We start from the raw sequence: 17,075 nt of genomic DNA, 5'->3' as shown, positions 1-17,075 counted from the left end.
GTGAGGGGAGAAAGTGTCCCAAGACCAGGAAGATGAAAAACTCATATATTCCCCAAGCAGAAGGTCCCTGGGTGGCCTCAGTAGGATAGGACCTCAGTGGGTGGTACCCATGTCAGCAAGTGCTGCAACCATGAGAGCAGAAATGGGTTATGTGGAGCTGGTCATCAGAGAGAACACTGTGAAGGGCGTCACCCCACCTGCTCTGGCAGCAGTGCTAGCAACAGCTGATGAGTGCTGAAAACACCACCACGTAGTCACAGGAGGAACAAGTGTAGCTCTGGCAACTATTTAGATTTAGGACCAGCTTCCTGTTTATATACAGGCTCTTATATTTTTGTATAAATTAACTGTGGGCACAACTTCAACAATAAGGACAAAAATTGTATGATCACCTCAATAGGCACATTTGAGAAAATTCAATCCCCTTTCATGATTTAAAAAAAAAAAACAACAAAATGGGTACAGAAGGAATGTATTTCAACACAATAAAGGCCTTATGTGACAAACCCACAGCCAACATCATACTCAGTGGTGAAAAACTGAAACCTTGTCCTTTAAGATCAGGAACGAGACAGGGCTGTCCACTCTTACCACTATTACTCAATATAGTGATGAGAGTCCCAGCAAGGATAATTAGGTTAAAAAAAAGGATATAAAATATATTTAAAGTGGAAGACAGGAAGTAAAACTAATATTATTTGCATAATGATAATAGAGAAAACACCCCAAAATTCCAGTAAAAAGCTATTAGAAAATATAAATACAACAAGGTGACAGGTGACAAAATTAATATACAAAAATCTATTGCATCTCTATCCACAAACAATAAATTACCAGAAAGAGAAACTAAGAAAATGAACTCATTTACAATTGAATCAAAAAGAATTAAATAACTGGGAGTAAATTTATTTTTTCCCACTCCCCCTCCTAAAATAGTAAATTTAAATAACAAAGTGAAAGACTTGCACAGTGAAATCTATAAGATATTCTTGAAAGAAATACAAGAAGATACAAAGAAGTTGAATGGTATTCTGAGATGTGGCAGAGGGAAAATAAGTATCATTAAAATTACTCTTACCTAGGGCCTCCCCGGTGGCGCAGCGGTTGAGTGCTGGGTTGCGAAGCTGCCCGCGGCCTCTGCGGCGCCGGTTCGATCCCCGGCTGCTCCCCGGCCACCTGAGGAGGGTCCCACATGGCGCGCAGACCTCTCCTGCCACCCGCTGCTCCCCTCAGCAGTGTTCTTCGGTCCTTCTGCCTGCTCTGCTCCCCGCTCTGGCTCTGCTGAATTCTCTCACCCTCCCGCGCTTCTGACTGTACCCAGTGCATGTGTAAACAAAACAAACAAATAAATAAATAAAACATGCCTCTATAAAAAAAAAATAAATAAAATAAAAAATTAAAAAAAAAATTACTCTTACCTAAAGTGATATATACACACCCAAAATAATCGCTATAAGAATCTTAAGGGTCTCCCCAGTGGCGCAGCGGTTGAGCGCTGGGTTGCGAAGCTGCCCGCAGCCTCTGCAGTGCCGGTTCGATCCCCGGTCACCGGGTGAGTGTCCCACATGGTGCACAGACCTCTCCTGCCACCCCGGCTGCTCCCCTCAGCATTGTATTTCGTCAGTCTGCCTGTTCTGTTCTCCGCTCTGGCTCTGGTGAATTCTCTCACCCTCCTGCGCCTCTGACTGTACCCAATGCTCGCATAAATAAATCTTTAAAAAAAAAAAAAAGAATCTTAAGGGCATTCTTCACAGAAATAGAACAAAAAAATCAGGAAATTTATTTGAACTACTACAATAGATTCCAAATAATAAAAGCAAGCTTGAGAAGAAAAAGAAAAAATGGAGGTATCACTCTTCCCATCTTCAAATTATGTTACAACAGTAATTAAAATAGTTTGGGATTGCAAAAAAAACAAACACACAAATCAATGGAGCAGAATTGAGAGCCCATAAATAAAACCACACACATACAGGCAACAAAGCTACAACAAAGGAATGAAGAGCATACAATGGAGAAAGGAAAGTCTCTTCAATAAATATGATTGGGAAAAGTGCCATACGTAAAATAACGAAACTAGACCACTTCTCACACAACACACAAAAATCCAAAATGGATTAAAGGCTTGGATGTAAGATGTAAAATCCTAAAATCCATAGACAGAAACCGTTCGGGATGCAGATCGCTGCCTTCTTACTGCATCTTCACATGGTAGAGCAGAGAGCTCTCCTGACTATCAACGCAGGCACTAATCCCATTCATGAGGGCTCCACTCATGAATTATCTAATTCTAATTAACCTCCCAAAGGCCCTACTTCCTAACACCATGACATAGGGGGCAGGAATTCAATATATGAATTTGGGGGTAACAGAAGTATCCAGGCCATAACAAAGAAACTACTGAAATCCTATAGATAGGAACTTAGGAGGCAAGTAACTTGTTTCTGTGCAGTGAAGATAGTTTATTTTTGCCTTAACTGTTCAAAAATGGCGATGACACATACAAATAACAGAACTGTCTATCGACTCTAGCCCAGTGCATAAGGAATTTTCCAGTGGGTTCTTTCCTTCCCACCTTGGTGGGGGGCTACACCACCTCTACCAGAGGGTGTCCAGAGGCAGCAGCTCCCAGGAGGGTGAGGATACAGAGAGGCTGACAGCAGGCAAGGAGCAGGGCGAGACTGGGTGATATGTTTGGTGACAGGGTAGGCTCACGGGTTTTATATATTCACTCTGCTTTCATAGACTAAATGTGTCCTTATTTCCTTATCTTTCCAAATGAGGTTTCTCTAGTCTTCTCCCTGCTTTCCCCAGCCAGGGTCATTGGTAGGACTTAATAGCTAAAGCTTCCACAGCATCTTTTTTGAGCTGTGGCTTCTGGTTACAAAGTGGGTAACTCATGACCATCACAGTGTCTGGGGAAGAGAAATAAAGACTCCTTCCAATACTAGAGTATGGAAGGGAAGAAGGAAAACAACCCAAAAACCACAAAGTAATTCCTGAGGTATAATCCCGCCATGATCACATACGAGTCTCAGAACCATATTTTTAGACATTGCACTGAGATCTGTATCTATATATAAAAGTTCATGCTTGGGTTTTCGTATTTTTATATTCTCTCTTTGTGGCTTCCTCTTTAACATACTTGCCTGCTGAAAGAGACAAGAGACCTCACTTGACTTTGCACATCCCTTTCGAATGACTATCTTACCTTATTTCTTTCTTTTAGAAGCAAACTTGAAATAATCTCTATACCAGTGACCTTCAAACTGGGATACAGGTACTCCTGTCAGTGTGCCAAGACTTAGAAAAGACTATGGTTGAGGGTAGGTGTGAAAGTCATACATAATAAATCTATTGCAACCGTCCTATCGCCCTAAAATTTTCATGCCAGGGAAGCGCTGGAATCTCAATCTCATTGACATAGGCTTCCAGTCAGCCCAAGCTTCAGTAAATCTGTCCAGTAAGATATTGGAGGCAGCAACTGCTGCATGCACTAACACATAAATCCTGAGTCTGGGGTAACTTCACTCATATCCATTCATTTGCCTATTTTTATATTCTGCTCATCTTAGTCTAACACCTTTAGAACACATTTCCCCACAGAGTCCCCGGTTACTGCTGACATACATTCACAAAATCTTGTAATTCTTTTTTTTATGTTGCTTGATTTGATTTTAAATTTTATATATTTTTACAAGTACAATGTATGCATTTTCTTTTTTTTTTTTAAGATTTATTTATTTATACAAGCACTGGGGTACAAGTCAGAGGCACGGAAGGGTGAGAGAATTCACCAGAGTCAGAGCAGAGAGCAGAACAGGCAGAAGGCCTGTGAAATACACTGCTTAGGGGAGCAGCAGGCTAGACAGGAGAGGTCTACAGCGCCATGTGGGAATCTCCCTGGGCAGCTGGGAATCGAACCCACACTGCAGAGGCTGCGGACAGCTTCACAGTGCTGACCTCATAGCGCTGCGCTCAACCCACAGTGCTACCAGGGAAGCCCCAATGTATGCATTTTCATCTTGGTTATAGTCCCTGTAAAATTCCCAACACCCTTGTTTTGATCCTACTCCCTTTTCCTCCGCTATAGTGTGTCTCTGGTTTATAGCTGCCTGTTGATTTTGAAAATCCTGTAATTCTTTTGGTGAGTAATCTACTACTTTCATAGATATTTTGAAATATGTTGAGATTTAACCATAGCTATGGGTCTAGTGAAAACAAGAGTGATTGTGGGTCTTGAGAAGAACAAACATCCCTTTGCAAGACTTATAGCTGGGAGGGAGGTTATCACAGAAAGGCTAGTTAGCTCAGACATAAGAGGAAAAGCTACTTCTACTGGTGAGGGAAGCTAGAGTATGTCAGGGGTCTGAGATTCTCAATTTGATCTGATTCTAACTAAAGGTTCTCTTCTCAAGTTTCAGAGTGCCATTATGTCCCAGTCAATGCTAACTTTCACATGAGATAGTGAGGCTGTGAATTCAACTGAAGTCATAGTTCTGCAACCCACAGAATCAAGTTCTGTGTTTTAGTTTTAACAATATCAGCTTTGTAGCTACAAGAAATGGACTTCTTTTAAGTTCTGTGCCAGTTGCCAACAGCTCTGTGGTTCTAAGACCATGATTTTAGTTAGGATTTATAGGACCTGAGCATGTTGTTTTGTATAAGTGCTACAATGCCCTAGAATGGCCCAGTAGAGCAGCCCCATGGGCTCCCACAACACTTATTTAATTGGCATTTAATTGCCAATAGGTGATAACTTAATTGTGATGTTGCTGCATGGACAGATGACTACAGCATCCCATTTCCCACTGGCAAGAAGTTCAAAACTTCACCCAATCCTCAAAACATGTATTTTTGGGTCTGTCCCCTGGGAACACTCCAGCTACAAGTCTGCAGCAGTCAATCCAGTCAAGACACAGAAATCACCACGGTAATTAAACAGGGGAAATGTAAAACAAAGAATTGTTAAATAGTAAAAGGTAGTGACTAAAAGGGATAAAAGAAGACTCTGAAATAGGCATAAGTAGTAAGTGCAAAAAAGAAGCTACTGTCTGCAGACTGAGAGGAGGAACAATAAAGGAAAGGGGCCCACAGCAGAGCAGAGCTCTTCAAAGGGGGCAAGGCTGCCACCGAAAGACGTGCTGCCCATGGTGAATAAGCTTGCACGAGTGGCTGGAACAGATGGGCGGAGAAGAGCAGGACTATTGAAACAGGACAATGAAGGGTGGCTATGGTGCAGAGAGACAGCACATTTTCAAGATAAACATGTTCATATGTTTAGTTCACTTTCATGGTTTACTCAAAATTATACCGTGTTGCAATTCTGGGCAAGAGTAATTACCCACCAGCATCCAGTAATGAATCTTTCCTTGTTATTCTTTTCTTTAAGAAAATTGAGAGTTAGATTGCAAAACCTGGAACCGAGAGAAAAAAAAAATTTCCACCTTGAAGAGGAAAAAAATCCTAGATACGAAACAGCACGGGGAAACACAGTTTAATAATCAGCACTGCAGTGGCTTTAAAATAAGATCTTCCATTTATCTGGCACTCCTTTCAAAGATGGGGCCTAATTCCTCTTTCCTCCAATATGGCCTGGACTAGAGCTTTTCTAAATCTGCATTATAGCAGAAGTGATAATGTACAGTGACAATGTATGCACAAAGTTAGGGAAGGCATTGCCACTTCCACCTTGCTCTTTGGCTCACTCCTGAGGGAATGTCAGGAGGACATTCAGCTGCGGAAAGTCCCACAGCGGGGCAGAAATGAGGTCTCCAGCCAACAATTAGCACCAACTTGCCAACCAAGAGGGTGAGTCACCTTGGAAGCAGATCCTCTTGTCCCCACCAAGCTTTCAGCAGGCTGCAACACCACATAAAATCTTGACTGCAACTTCATGGTGGTTCCTGAGCCTGAACCACCCTTACTTTCAGCCCCACTAAAACTGAGATGATACTATTTGATATAATCAGCCACTAAATTTTGAGATATTTATATAGCACTAGGTAGCTAAAACAAGTATTGTAGAATCAGCTTACTGTGCAGGCTTAAGAATGAATCACACAATCAACCTGTTACCCAAAGTATGAATAAGAAATGTCTGTCTGTCTCTCTCTCCCCGCTCCTGTTTGAAATTATTTATGGAATTATCTTATTATGTTTTATTTATGCATACAAAAACTGGGGTGTAAGCCAGAGGTGTGGGGGATGGGAAAATTTACCAGAGACAGAGTGGGGAGCAGAACAGGTAGCTCTAATCCCTGAAATACACTGCTAAGGGGAGCAGTGGGCGAGACAGGAGAGGACTGCTGTGCCACGTGGGTCAGCTTCTGGCTGGCCAGGGATCGAACTCTTGTGCTGCAGTGGCTGGTGGTAGCTTGATAGTGCTGTCTTTAACCTCTGTGTCACCAGGGAGGCCCTCTATCTTATGTTTTGCTATGTGTAGTTTAATCATTCTCTTTACATAGTAAAAGAACAAGTCATTCCACTCCAAATTGAACTACTTTTCAGTTTCATGGATATTCATGCAAAATGCTTTCTTTGTGCTAGCAAAGACACTTTTGTTTCAGATCAGCTCTCATTTCCTATTGGGAACGTTTCAAATGTGGGATAAACTAACCTCTGCAGCAGTAAGGTTGTGAGATCAGTGCTTAGTTCTATTTCCTCCCCCTTTGCCAGCTGACATGTGGCATTTAAGGAGGTTTATTACATCTCAGCCCTAATCCCTGAATGTTAATCCTGGACTGAGTTTTTTGTTCTGCAGTGGGAGAGGAATGGCAGTCTCTGGAGGAGGATAGGAAAGAAAGGGAGAAAGTGCTATCTGTTCCTTAGAGAGGGAAGGCTCTCTTGGGCATGTGTCTGCAGGGAGACTGAAGTTGGGTGGTTCTAACCCATGGCCCAGAGTTATTAGCTGCCTGGATGTGAACTAAAGCTTTTTTCTTTTCTGAAGATCCTAGATGTCACCAGTCCAGTGGCCCCCAAACTGGTTCACTGTGACTCCATTATTTTCTGACAGGTTTTCCTTCCTCGCCTGATTTTTTTCTCAGGTCAAAAATAACAACACAGCCACCTATTAACCCTTCCTTACTTAGATGTGAGTCTCCATTACTATATCTTGGCTTTACTGGTCATTTTAAGTAAATGTGAATGCAGATAGATAGATAGATAGATAGATAGATAGATAGATAGATAGATAGATAGATAGATAGATATAGAAAGAATGTGTGTGTATCTCCTTTAGAAGTAAAAACTATCTGTATTCCCAACTTTAAAAAATTCATTTTTATCAGCAAGACTGAGTCAGTTTGTTTGTTAAAATCCCAACTGAGACTGGTGCATAAGTAGGAAGGGTTAGGATTGATGTTACCCAGTTATTCTGGAGCCAGAATGTGGTGGTTGTGTACATGTGAGATATGGGCACACTGTAGGGGTCGAGCCAAAGAGTGTGTTTAGAAGAGTTGGAGCCCTGAAGTGTCTGTGAAACAAGAAGTGTCTGAAGAGACCTGGTTTGCTTCCATTTGCTGACGGATTGGTGAGAAAGAGAGGAGTGTTAAAGTATTCTAGGAGACCAATAAGTCAGCCTCTTTGAGTTGGCAGCCCCTGCTCACAGAGTCTTCACTGCCCATCAGCAGTCTTCCTAGTTGTCTCATTATGCCAGGTCCCAAGTGGACAGCCATTCTGACTACACCCATGAGAGTTCATACTGGAGAACTGCTCTCCAGAGTAGTCAAGAAAGGGAACCCAAAAGCTGGAGGTTCGATGTTGAGGTGACAGATCTGTGGTTGTTTCTAGCAAGCAATTACTAGTTAATTCTTGCCCACTGTTTAGTTTTCCTGGGCCACAGAAGAGGCTGTTTACCTATAAGCAGCTTATAAATGACCAGACTGTTCACCTTGAAGTTTGTGAGCAGCTCAGTGGACTACTCATAGCCATGAGAAATAGTCATTCCTGCAGCTATCCGGGGTCTTGCTTTTCACTTGCAGCTATGTTCTCCTTGGGATATAAGAGGGAAAAAAATCTCATTGTTTATTGCAAAAATATCTACAATCTCCAGTTCCTATGGTCACATCAACTCTGTTATCTCCTTCTTGCCAATAGCTGCTGCTCTCCCCAGTACCTATAAGGCCTATTGTCCTTGGCTGCAGCCACTTTGGCTGCTGGTGCCATTGGATTTATCATGAGGAGATGCCATGTCATCGCCTGTCACCTAGGCTGCCACTATCTCTGCCACCCCTGCCACAGCAGACTGTCGTCTAATGTGATCGCATCTGCCACCATCTCCCCAATTGCTATTGGATCAGCCACCTTCTTCTCTACCACTATTTCCTTAGCATTAGCCAGAGCCCCACCATTGGGACTGTCAATCTGCACTGTCATCACCACAGAGCTTCACTTTCCATTGCCCATTTTTTTCCTGAATAATAAAAGAGTAGAATGAGCTTTATTTTCCTTTTCTAAGAGGAAGATGAGGCTGTTCTGATTGGAGGGTTTTTCTTGCACTGGTTGATTACATTTTTCCATGGGGAAGAGATTATTTATTTACAAGTAAATCACATACTGCAAATGTTTAGCTCCTAAACAAAGCAGCTTGTAATAAACTTTTTGATTAAAATATTCTATGCTGCAAAGTCAAATTACCTATTAGATTCTTCTCAAGCACTGGCTCTCTTCAGCTAATAGGATTTAACACAATTTGCACAAACATGGAGGTATGGATCTGCCCATGTTGGCCTAACCTATGCCCAATCTTGTAAATGATGCTTCATCAAACCTTTCAAGGGGTAGGAGAGGTTGAGCAATGCCATAGGTTCCTGACTTGGTCATCACTAAAATGCATAATCTGTTGATATTTGTAAGGCTTAAGTTTTAAAGTTTTAATGAGGAATAAGTTCTAAAGCTCAGCTAATAAAAGAAATAGCTAACTAGAGTCTCTTCACATAGGTGAGAGGACTTGTCAATAGATGGGCCTCAAGATCAATTACTTGAATAAGGGTACAGCTATTTCATTCGGCAACTTCCCCTAGATATCAGCAAATTAAAACTCTTTGCTTTGGATTTGTTGGTTTCATAAGCAAAAAACCCTCCAATCTTTGGTCTAAAGGGCATAATTAGGCTGCCTCTCAGGATTCTGGGAGATTCCAGTAGTTAATAAGATTTTAATTTGATACTCCAAACCTGTCCTTTTCAATATGGTGGTGGCTCATCCCCATTTTTAGTTATGCCTAGTGTTCCAAAGTTCAATGATTCTCTGGTTCAATTTCTTCAGAGAGAGAACTTTGCTCCCGTTTTCTGCTGAGGTGAGGAAGGGCCATAAAATCAGGGAAGAGATCTGGACATACTAACTTCTCTCTTCCACCAACCCTCTTGTTTTAAGTCCGATTTTAAACTTCTACTTTTAAACTCTTGTTCCTCTAATGCTTTTAAGGGTGGTTGAAGACTACATACCTAAATCTTTCTGGAACTCAAAAGCAGAAACTCTTTTGCTTCTTGATACATTCCCCCTGTAGGCACTTTAATGATTTTAATAAGTTCTGAGGAGAAAAGAGGCTTACCTTTAATGCAATCTATCACATTTACCCAAAATCCCGCTGATCTTTTATTGTACTTCTCTTTAAAAAATTTCATCTTCAGTCTATCAAATATTTATTTTGGTGCATGAAGGTAGATGAGAAGAATTTAATCTCTTTCTGTACCAGGGCTTGCCAAAGATCCATCACTTACTAAATATCCTTTCCTTCTCTTTTGTTTTTAATACATAAGGGAGTACAATGTACTTTGTTTTCAGAAATTTAAAATCATGTCACCATTTTAAATTATAAAATACATAATTTATAGCATTTCTCTGGGTCTTAGATTATCAGACAAGTAGATATGTACGGAGGGAAGTTACTGAGGCACAGGAAATGATGTATGGGACTGCACAGAGATGTAAAAATAAGTGAGAAGTGAATAATATGGTTACAAGAAGACACTGGGTGAGATCTTAAAGGGCATTTTATACCATATATATAGAAAGTGGACTTTTAATGTAGGACCGCTAGATCATAATATAAGCTAACCCTAACATTTAAAGCGATACACAAGAACCATCTCAATACCAATTGATTTACTAGTCTCATGGTGGTCCCCTTTTCAGTTACATATGACAAATAATTTCTTGAGTTCATACTCTTCCAAGTACACTTCATGATTTCATCATAGTTTTGTCTCTAGGTTTCATTTCTTCTTGTGTCCGAATGTGATAAATTGAAGAGTTACCCATCTCAAATTTGCTAAATAAGCTCTTCGCACATCCTTAGATGACTGGGAAACTACACATATAAAAATAAGATATCCAAAGGAGCTCAGTAGACAGTAAATCCATGTGGAGCTTTGCTAAAATTTTAATGGACCTCCCAAACACCACACAAATGGACCTGCAAGGTGTGGAAGCATTAAGGCTTGGTGTGTTTGGAAATACTTTCTGCCCAAATCACTAGCTGATAATGCACTGCCCAAATCATTATGCAGACACAAAACTATAGCCTAGGAAATTAAAATACCAATCAAAATATTAATAGACATATCAGGAGCTATATGCTTCATAAAGAAAAGTCCTGCTAAGCTACCAAAAAAAAAAAAATCCTTAAAATTCATGCTTGCTTACAAAAATTATGAGATATATATACAGAAACAGGAAAGTGTGTCCCATACTCAGAAAAAAACAGTAGTCAGTAGAAACTGACTTTCAGTGAATCCTAATGTTGGACTAATCAGGAAAAGACTTCAAAGCAACTATTAAAATAAGTTGAAATAATTAAAGGGAACTGTGACAATTACTCAATAAATTAAGGATATTTGTGGGGAAAAATACACACATACACAAAAAGATCTGAGTGCTGAAAAATATCACAATGAAATTTTTTCAAATAAATTACTAGATGAGCTCAAAAGCACATTTGAGATGTCAGAAGGAACCATCAATGAACTCAAAAAAGACCAATAGAAATCATTCAAAGTGGTAAAAAGTTTGAAATACAGAGTCTCAAAGACCTATGAGACAGCATCAAACATATAATAGGAATCCCAGAAAGAGAGGAAATTGAATGGTGCAGAAAAAATACATTTGAAAAAATAATGGCCCAAACTTCTCAAGCTTGATGAAAAACATAATCTAGAAATCCAAGCAGCTCAAGTAATCACAAACAGGCTAAACAAAGATAGCTACACCAAGACAAAAAGAAAATCCTAAAAGGGAGAAGAAAAAAATGGATAATGTTTGCTCGCTGTCTTTGTGTATTGTGAATATCTTTGTGACATATTTTAGAATCAAAGATACAAATAAGTTGAAAGTAAAAGGATGGGAAAAGATACATAATAAAAATAATAAATGGTAGCTGCACTGGCTCTATTGGTCAAAACATACTTAAAGAAAATTACTTTTCAAGACCAGGTGGCTATAATAATCACAGGGCCAACATACAAACAACAGAAGAAATTTGGGGACTGTTTAGTATTTGGAAATTAAACAACACATTTTTAAATAATCACGAATCAAAGAAGAAATCATAAAGAACATGAGAAAATACACTGACCCAAATAAAAATGAAAACATAGCAAGTCAAAATTTATGGGATGCAGTGAGGCAGTACTAAGGGAATGCCTCTATTAAAAAGGAAGAGAGACATAAAATTTATAAGTTTTTACATAAGAAGCTAGAAGAAGAAGGGCAAGTCAAAACTATAGCAAACAGAAGGAAAGAAACAATAAAGAGCAGAAATAAGTGAAATGTAAAATAGGAAAACAACAGAAAAAAGATCAACAAAATCAGAAAGAAGCTCTTTGAAAAGACTGATAAACTTTCAGCTAGACTGACCTAGAAAAGACACAAATGACCTAATGGGGAATATTAGCAAACAGAATGCAACATACAAAATATCATGCACCACAACCAAGCATAGAACTTATCCCTCAAAAGCAAAATTGTGTCAGCATTCAAAAGCAATGGGCGACGCAGCGGTTGAGCGCTGGGTTGCGAAGCTGCCCACAGCCTCTGCAGCGCCAGTTCGATCCTCTACCACCGGGTGAGGATCCTACATGGCGCGCAGACCTTTCCTGCCGCCCGCTGCTCCCCTCAGCAGTGTACTTTGTCCGTCTGCCTGTTCTACTCCCTGCTCTGGCTCTGGTGGGTTCTCTCACCCTCCTGCACTTCTGACTGTACCAGTGCTTGTATGAATAAATAAATAAATCTTTGAAAAAAAATAGCTGTTAGGGAAACAAACCTAAGTTGAGATACCCATTTAAAAAAAAAAAGCAATTACCAATAGAATAGGGGACAAACTCCACATAATCATTTCAACAGATACAGAAAAAGCAATTTACAATGATAAAAACTTCAACAAAGTAGGACGAGAAGGGAACTTCTGAATTTGATGCATGGCATTTATAAAATGCCTACAGCTAACATTAATACTTAATGCTGAAAGAAAGAGCTTTTGTCCTAAAATCCATAGGTTTATTAAATGCAAGGAAGGAAAAAGAGAGATACAAGAAAAGGAAAGAAAGTTCTTATAGATGAATCTAATAGCATTCCTTGAAATAGTGGTGAGAAAGGTGGTTTGAGGGGAAGAAACAGCTATATGCTTTGTAACCACAAGTCCTGTGCCAACACTGGGGAGGTGGGGGGAAAGCATGGTAGATATGAAGAGGAAAAGGGAGGGAGCTTATAGGTAATGACTCAAATAAATTTTCATAAGTTTATTTGTTCTTTTCTATGTGGTAGACTGACTCTGCATTTGTGTGCATGTGTATAGTAGGTGCTATAATGAGAAATTACACCAATCTGTACTGGTGTCTGTCTGTCACCACATTTTGGGTGATTTATTTGTATTAGAACAGGCTCAGTACTGTTACTGACACCACTGTATTAAACCTACTAAGCAAGTAAACCTGTCATCTGAGTTTTTATAAGGCCAGAGGCTTAGGAATAGTCTTTTTTGCATAAAGGATATATTTGAATTTATATTGGAATTGGGTAATACTGTCTGATGCATTCCCCGGGAAGGACAATTAAGTCTTTTATAAAAGGTATCTTGGAATCTCTTATATCAACATGTTAATCAGAGTCCTTGGTGATAAGTTTGTCCAGTAATTTGCATGCCCAGTTGACACTAAGATGCAGAGTAAACCAATGCTATGATACATGGACTCTGCATTCACAGTGAGCTTGTTGAATTGGAAAATTAGTGATAACCAAAAATAACTTTGATAGGTCCTTTCCTGGAGAGGTAAGTACAAATTGTGGCAAAAGTGTTATTTGGTTCCTGCACATCAGAAACACAGTTATTCAGCATTTCAGCTCTAAGTATCCTCTCTCGCAGTCCATCTTGTTCATTGGCCTCACCCAACTATAACTGGAATTACCCTCAGCTAATCTTGAAATTTAAGTTCCGGTTCTAATCTAAACCACTACATCATTATTTTTTAATCTGGTATCTATCTAAGAGACCTGTAAAGTGGTAATAATGTTGGCCACTATTCTGAGTACTTACAGTGTACCAGGCCCCGTTCGATGTGCCCTACAGGTATTAACTTAATTGCCATAATAGCCAGAGAAGTAATTACTATTATTTCTCCCCATATTCCAAATGGGGAAACTAAGGCACAAAATAGATAAGCAATTTGTCAATAGCTAATTAACTAGCAATCAGCAAAACTACGATTCTAATTTAATTGCTTGATTCCAGAGCTGATGTGCTTAACCTCTGTATTTCAACCTCTAGAAGATCAATGGTTTGGTGTAAAAACTTATAGCCAGGACTTCAGAATCCTTCAGGGGGTTCAAATCTTTGCAGAAAAGAAGGTTGAATTTGGATAAATTGGGAATTATAGACATATCCCTCTTCTTTCCTTGATGGTGAGCAGGAGGGGTTATATGTATGGTTGTTTTTAAGTGGTACAGTTAAAATGGTAAGATCTAGCAAACCTGCTCCAATGAGGGGTATTTGTGCCAGAGATCTTGGCATCTGAACTGTGATGGGTTTGGGCTCAACATAGGTCACTGCAGTAGTTGGGCCGAGGACTGGAGAACAACTTCAAATAGGGAATTGGACTGTCCAGAAGAGGGTGTATTTTTTCAAACAAAAATAGAGATGATGTCTGCTACTCATCACTCAAGGGAGACAAGCCCAATGAGACAGGGGACTCCAGAGCCACACAGGAGATGGACCCAGATGTTGACTTGGAGTGAAATGAAGCAGAAACTGTACTATAATTAATTATCCAAAGGTAAACCTAACCCCTAACAATCCTCTTGAGACAAACCAACTAAGTCAGAAAGGAAGGGATTAGAGCAAAAGTAGGATTCCCAAGGGCTGGAGCCACCAAGACCAATTTGTTGGGGCTGAACCCAAATGCTGGAAGACCAGAGAGAAAAATGCTTTATCTACTTAGAAGGACAGAGAAGTCAAGCAGGGCCAATAAAGTCAGGGGCTATGTGAAAGATAATCGAATGAGCTCCAACCTGAAACTGATAATTAGAGGGCTGATCCCACAGAACGGATGCAGAAGGAACCCAAAATCCTTCCTGAGATTCCACCAGAGATGTTTGTTCCAAAGTAACGTTGTGCCAGAAATCCAAGGAGCTCAGTCTAGCTTCCGCCCCATCTGGCCAGACAGTGTGGAGGCCAGGAAAAAAAAATTGGAGCTGGATAAACTCCACAAATGGTGCCAAGCTGCTAAGCTAGAGCTGGAGCTTGGTGAGATTAGGGGGGAAAAAGCTGGGTTTTGTGAGTCTATCCATTTCTCTGCTTTCATGTTTGCTTTCTTTTCCTTCAGTGGGTTTTTTTTTTTTGTATGTGTGTGTGTGTGTGTTTTAATTCCAAACAAGTTCCCAGCTGGAATAAGAGGAAAACTGATTTCCCACACCTAAATCAGGATAAATAATGGACATGCTCCAGAGGTAGATATGGGGGCAGCAGAGCCAGGGAATGTGAGACGGAGGGAAAAGTGAGGAAGTCAGATGGGAAGAGCTCTGAACAGCAGGGCATCCCACCACTTTCCTTCCTAGGGATTTTTTACTTTATCTTAATGCTTTTCTTAAAGCCTGTGCTTGCACAGTGGCCTGTATGTGAAGTGAAGGAGGCTTGGTGACTTCCCATTGTCAGGGCAGGAGGAAAAATAAAGGATTGCCTCTATGGAATTGTAGATTGTTTATTATTCTAAGGAAAAGTATTTGTCTTCTCTCACAGAGAAATCCTGCTTTCTTATCTTAGACCTGTCCCTGAAACAAAGTAGTCTTTAGTGCCTTTATTTTGTTTCCAGTTTTTGACTATAACTGACATGTAGTGTTGTGAATTTAAGGTACACAAGCAAGGTTATTTGTTATATCTATTTTAGCAAAATGATTTAACATGAAGAGGTCGGGCCTTTAATATAAGGGGAAAACAGAAGCACAGGAAAGTTAGGTAACCTGCCCATGGGCACCCATCCAGGGGAGTAGCTGAGTTCTAAATCGAACCCCACAATTGTTCAGGTCCTTAAGTGACCTTGAAACCAAACACTGACAGGCCTGATACCAACCCCATTTCCTGGCCTGGCCTGTCTTCCTCCCATCCCAGGACCCAGGATCTTGACGGCCACAGCCTTCACTGGTACGTCAGGGCTCAATCCCAGAGCTGAGAAATGGAACTCACTAACAAATATTGCTTGTTTAAGAGCGTTGAAGAAACAAGGCAAAGTCAATGCCACCCAATTGCCTTCCAGCTCATCCTGTTTTACCCACAAAGAATGTGGACACTCTTAAGGGATACACAGCTGCATTCACAACTCTGAAATCATTCAGGAACTGCAGGCCATTTTAAAAGTCTACTCCTGGCATTTAAAAAATACATTTTCCTCATTTGTGTTAAGATTTTATATATTGTCTTTCCTGAATCTCTTCTGCAGAATCAAAGCAAATAAAGTATAATGCAAATATTCATTATTATTTTCTATGACTAGCAAGTAAATATTTTACAATCCCACTTCTTCTCTTTTTCTTCTTTACTTTCTATTTCGATATTCACATTTCAAAATAGCTTTCCAAAGTAGATTTAGGAACTGAATGCAAACTTTATGTCTGTCTTCCCATTTTCTTTGGTCTCCTTTGTGGTCTATTTTATAATAAACACATGCACCCAACCAAAACAAAATGCACTTATATGTTTATAAAGGATAATGTTTGAGCTGACATTATCATTATTGCATAAAATCCTACTTAGAAATTTGCAAAAAAGATAGTTTAACAGGATCAGAGTCTAACTGACAAAATAGTTTCTAATTCTATAAAGGGCAAAACTGGAGAATTTTGTGATAGAAATACAGAAAGAAAAAAAATTTTTTTAAGATTTATTTATTTATCTATACAAGAACTGGGTACAGTAAGAAGCGTGGGAGGGTGAGAGAATTCACCAGAGCCAGAGCGGGGAGCAGAGCAGGCAGAAGGACCGAAGCACACTGCTGAGGGGAGCAGCGGGCAGCAGGAGAGGTCTGCGCAGCAGGAGAGGTCTGCGCACCATGCGGGACCCTCCTCTGGTGGCCGTGGAACAGCCGGGAATCAAATCCGCGCAGCAGAGGCCGCGGGCAGCCCCGCAACCCAGCGCTCAACTGCTGCGCCACCGGGGAGGCCCCAGAAAGAAATTTTAACGAAAGAATTTTGTGACCCTGGTAGTATAGAAGTTACATAATGGAGGAGAGAAGACCAAAGAACACAGTGAAATTTAGAAGTTCAAAGCTAACATAGAAATTATTCCTAAATGAAATCAGGTCCTTTTTGCTTTAAGGTTACGTAATTTTGTAACACTATCACTAACCCTGTGTGCTGGAGTTCTTGTCTGAACTTCCTTTAAATAATAAAAAATTCTTATCTTAGTGAAATCTGAAATGATTCATTGTCAAATCAAAGAACAGAGATGTTCCTATCAACATAGAGATAATATTAACTGATTTTTAAATTTTTCCTAAACTAATATAGTTTTACATATTTCTTCTCTTTACAGTAGTGGAAGTTTACCAATCAAATGTGAATCTTGCAAACTTTACCAAAGGTATGTTTGTTA

At 40.0% G+C, this 17,075-nt stretch overlaps 1 protein-coding gene across 1 annotated transcript in view; it reads left to right on the top strand.

Moving 5' to 3' along the window:
- The first annotated feature begins 17,015 nt into the window (after positions 1-17,015).
- Positions 17,016-17,075, top strand: part of RDX (radixin) — a 55,101-nt gene continuing 55,041 nt past the window's right edge. Inside the window, exon 1 of the mRNA XM_054693084.1 lies at positions 17,016-17,063. The gene's annotated coding sequence lies outside the window, so the exon portion shown is untranslated. The remainder of the gene's footprint in view (positions 17,064-17,075) is intronic.

The sequence above is a fragment of the Talpa occidentalis genome, unplaced genomic scaffold (genome assembly GCF_014898055.3).
Source record: "Talpa occidentalis isolate TD23 unplaced genomic scaffold, MPIMG_talOcc4v2.1 talOcc4.12, whole genome shotgun sequence".
Lineage (NCBI taxonomy): Eukaryota > Metazoa > Chordata > Mammalia > Eulipotyphla > Talpidae > Talpa > Talpa occidentalis.
The sequence above is the reverse complement of the archived record's forward strand: the minus strand, read 5'-3'. Positions and strand labels throughout refer to the sequence as shown.